Source organism: Nipponia nippon, unplaced genomic scaffold, assembly GCF_047370975.1.
Source record: "Nipponia nippon isolate SJK-2023a ecotype South Korea unplaced genomic scaffold, ASM4737097v1 scaffold_1, whole genome shotgun sequence".
Lineage (NCBI taxonomy): Eukaryota > Metazoa > Chordata > Aves > Pelecaniformes > Threskiornithidae > Nipponia > Nipponia nippon.
In genome coordinates this window covers 88,957,686-88,962,403 of record NW_028262290.1, presented here as the reverse complement: position 1 = coordinate 88,962,403, position 4,718 = coordinate 88,957,686, and the positions used below count along the sequence as shown (strand labels likewise).

At 34.8% G+C, this 4,718-nt stretch overlaps 1 non-coding gene across 1 annotated transcript; it reads right to left on the bottom strand.

Annotated features, from left to right (window-relative positions):
• Positions 1-4,007: 4,007 nt before the first annotated feature.
• LOC148057461 (U6 spliceosomal RNA) lies at positions 4,008-4,114 on the bottom strand. The gene has a single exon (XR_015700197.1). It is a non-coding gene; the product is annotated as a U6 spliceosomal RNA (small nuclear RNA).
• Between the last annotated feature and the right edge of the window lie 604 nt (positions 4,115-4,718).

Sequence of the window (4,718 nt, the reverse complement as noted above, 5' to 3'; positions counted from 1 at the left end):
TATTCACTAGCATACTTAGATTCCAGCAAACCAGATGTGGTTCCAGTCCTTATGCTGGTGTTATTGGCAAAGTCCACACAGTGGTTTGGAAATCTTTAGAAAGAAATGGCACATGAAGAGCAACATTATTACTACTATTATGCTTTGTTTGGGAGGTTTGAGCTCTTTTTGATTATTCTGTTATTTGATTGTTAAAAACCTCAGTTACATGTATACCAAGCACTGAAAAGATACCAAACAGTGCATTTATTATCTGTTATTTATTATCACTGACCAAAGAGACAGATGCTACCTTTTCAAGAAAATAATTCATTGCCTTAAATAACAGTATGACTAACGTTTATTCAGAAGAGCCAGTAAGAACATGAAGCTTCTGAATTATCTTTCTTTTAAATACAGAACAGAATTAAGCTTTTGTACTGCAGACAAAAGTGCTTTTATTACCTGACCACCTAAGTGGCAAGCCTTCTACATTATACCATAATTATGTTTCTGAGATGCAAGTGACATACAATATTGCAAACTTTAGTGTTTCTGCTACTGACAATGTTAATGCAGAATAATAAAGACATCTTTCATAATAAAGGCAATTGTAAAACGCTTACAACCAGCTAATAATTTAGAAAAGGTTATTGAATAAGTATACAAAAAATGCATAGCATGAGCTATGCCAAGAAAAAACAATTGCTGAACTGCAAAAAAAAAAGAATGATAGACAGTAGATACTTAGATTCAAACTCATATCAATGCAAATACAACTCATATCAGTGCAGATACATCACTTTAATGTGAAATAATTTATATGTTTGAGAGACTGAGAAATGGAAGTTTCACTGAGATTAAAATGTTTTACTTCCAACACAATATTTTCCAATGTTTCTCTGAAACAGTCTTACTGGAAGTTTGGTTACTTTGGTCCTAGACATGTTCACAGTGAACTCAGGGTAAAAAAACTCTATGGATAAAATCACAGTGGTTTTTTTTTTTAATTTGCTTGTTGACATCAGTAGCAAAACAGATGAAATTTCTCTGGACCTATATATAGGTAGCAGCTGCAATTTTACACCTTTTTAAGTGCAGAAGATAAGTGAATAAGCCCACTTAATTTAGAATGTAGCTGAAATGCTTCAAGTCAACCCTAGCTCAACAAAGCAGTTTAGTACATGCTAAAATCTATATTAAGCGAAGCATTTAAATGCACATTAATCACCAAAGTTGTAAATAAATTTGAGCATAAACTTCTAAGCATGTGCCTGAGTACTGCCTTTGCAAAGGTATTTAGATGCCAAAATATGAATATAAACGCTTCCTGAGGTTTTCAGAAATGGCTAAGTTAGAGAATTAATTCCCAATTAAATTCCAGAAGTAAGTTGCACCTGAGTCATAACTAAGTTAATTACTAGACATTTTTCACTATACAAAGCTAAGCCATAGGATCAAAATATAGACCCTTGACCTTCATTTTTGGTACTAGTAAAAGTAAAATAGGTAGTCATTATTCTCCCTGTAAATGTCTGAGCATTTGGTGTAAAGAATGGTGTGCTGTGTACAACAAATATATTGCTGTGATGCTACGGATCTTCGTTCCTGAGGAAGACTTTATTGTTTGGCTGTACCTCATGGTATTCTTTCTAATGATTGTGTATAAGGGGGTTGTGGAACTCAAATTTTTATTCTACAAACTCAGCAATATCCAGAAATTTAAAAGTTAAATCTTTCCTAGGTGAAAGTTTAAGAAAAGAGCAGGGATAGTGAACTAGTAAGTGACGTCTTTTTTAGGTTTAAATACCTTCCATATGTAGAACATAAAGCCCACGTAATTTAGGTAGGTTTTGCTTTAGTGTAATATCCATAATGAAACACAAAGTGCTCCTTAGATCTTGCCATGTCCAAAAAGATTCAATCTTCAAGATGTTCGGGTCAAAAAAGCAGCACAGTATACAAGAGCCATATGGACATAGTAGGAATCTAGAAGTCATTTTAAAGAATATGGCTTAAAATATCTTCTAAGGAAACAACTTTTTTAAAAGTTGTAGAAAGTAATAATTGTCACAGGAAAATTTGTTGACAAATAGTATTGTTTTCATTAAGAAAAATGAGAAGGTGGAGGGGAAATAAGACAATTCTATACACAATTAAAAATTAGTCACTACATGTGTATTCCTATAACATTTGTTACATGAAGATGATTAATCCTCACAGTAAATAAATTTTACACTAATTAAATTTCCTACCTCCTTCCATCATATCTGTTTCTTTTCTGCTGAATTATCTCTACTTTTCTGAATACTGAGATACGCTGAGTAGTAGAAAAGATAAAGTTTGTCCCAACCACACAGATGCAACAAATCTATTTCAATATTGCCTTGAAGAAAAATATTTCAAGAAAACATTGGAGAAAACATCTCAAAAAAAGGAAGAATGTAGCGATATTTAAAAGTGAAGGAGAGCACATAGGAGCAACAGAAAAGTGATGACAGGATTTCAAAAAGCAAATGCTAGATAATAGATTAAGAATGCAGAAACCTGAAGGAGGAGGAGACCCAGATAGTAGAATAGGAATAGTAGAAATAGCTAGAAAAGATCAGTGATAGTCAAAAAAAGAATGTTTGTTGGGAGGTAAATTGAGAAGAGTTGGAGTCAAAGAAGATAAAAAACAACCAACCAACCAACCAAACAAACAAAAAAAAAACCACACAAAAAGACTAAACTCCAAAAGCAAAGCCCACAACAAAAAAAAAAAAAAAAAAAAAAGAAGAGAGATGAAATTGCAGAATATTTAGTGGAGTGAATGACTGTCTAATAGGAAAATGAAAGTAAATCTCAACTAAACTTGGGAACAGTTTGTCATTCTGCTTCCCATTTTGTTCAAAACAGTTTAGTTTAAACTTGTATCCCTTCTCAGAAGCCCAGCTAACAATCTGTTTCAGGCAAATGAAATAAATCTTCATTATTCCCTACATAAATACCAGAATACACCTACAAGGTGTTGTGTGCAGTGGTTTTCAGAAGTCAGTTCTAGAGAATGATTCTGTGCAAAGAAGTAACTACCTCTTTTTAACATTTTCTTTTTTAAAAAAAACGCTTAAAGATACAAGCAGATTCCGATAAAGGCTTACAAGCCCATTATACCAACAAGAAGACAAGCATGAATTGAAGAAGCCACACCAACAAGATCAGAATTCATCTTTTTTCGTACATCTTTGTGTTGCTCCTCTGTCTGCACTGTCGTTCAAGAAGAAAAGATAATGCTTAGGAGTATTTACCTCATAGCATGATCTGTCTGTTACAGAAATTGTGCGTGAAAATGACAGAGGAAAAAGTCTGAGAGAATGGTGTTTTATTTCCATTCTGCCCAGCAAGCACAACTAGGTTGGCACATCAGAAAAGACAGGGTATTTTAGCTTGTACTGTATAGACCTCAAGGTGTGGATTACTAGAGTTATTCAATATGTGAAACTGAAGCCATCAAACTTTAGTGAATTTAAGGGGAAAATACCTGTCACAGGTTCTTTTAAAAGTCTGTCTGAGAATCAAATCATATTTAACTGTTACAAATGGATAAACATGTGAGGTATCCTTATAGGTGAACATAATAATAATTGCCTAAAATAATAGTAACATTGATTTTTTTTTTTGCATTTCAGTATCACTTACATATTTTTTTTTTTCAACTCTAGTACGTCGGGTTTTTTCTCTCTCTTTTTTTTTTTCTTTTTTTTTTTTTTTGTGTAGATTCCCAAGCCCAAAGAATCATTGAAAAAAACTACTCTGACTGAGACACTTCTACAAATGGCCACATTCCACTAGGCACTGAATATGCATATAATAAATAGCTATTTCTATATTAAGTAGAATAGAATATCTCAAGTTGGAAGGGACTCATAAGCATCATCGATTCCAACTCCCTGTTCCTCACAGGACTACCTAACACTAAACCTTATGATTAAGAGTGTCATCCAGATGCTCCTTGAACTCTGACAGGCTTGGTGCCGTGACCACTTCCCTAAAATATAGAACGCTTTGTGAATTTGCGTGTCATCCTTGCACTGTGGCCAAGCTAATCTTCTCTGTATTGTTCCAATTTTAGCATATGTGCTGTCAAAGCAAGCATAATTCAATGTCCACTGGATGTCTCCTGTCCCTTTCCAACAACCCCAAATTAGCAGACCTGCTCAGATGACAGCAGCCTGTCTGTGGCTCACTCTGTCAGCTTCACCACCATGCAGAAAGCGAAACCTCAGAGTTTGATCATTTTGCTGTCACAAGACCAGCGTTTATAAAACCAGGAGATGAAGCAATTAAAGTTTGTAACTATGGCTAAAGCATTATAGGCTCATAGTGAATGCTCTGAAGACCAAGGCATTCATACTGCTAAAACGCAGTAGCATAAAATTTCTTCTTGTGGAGGATTACATTTCCTCTTATTAAGGAAGAGCCCAAGGATTCATACTGTAACTGCCATGCAACTGTGCACTGTATCACTGGTGAACACACCATCACCACCTTCCTATTAGCAATCCTTCTTCCTATAAATGACATAAAATTATCTCACCTTGTGAATTAACTCTCCCCGTCCCCATCCCCAGCAGGGTTACAGCACAGCAGCTCCCCAAAAGGCTTCAGAGGCAGTCGGTTAATGGATAGTTACTGTCCACATCAAGGTTCAGAAGGCTGGTCTCTACCACCTTCAGTAGGGTATTAATTACATTCTTCTT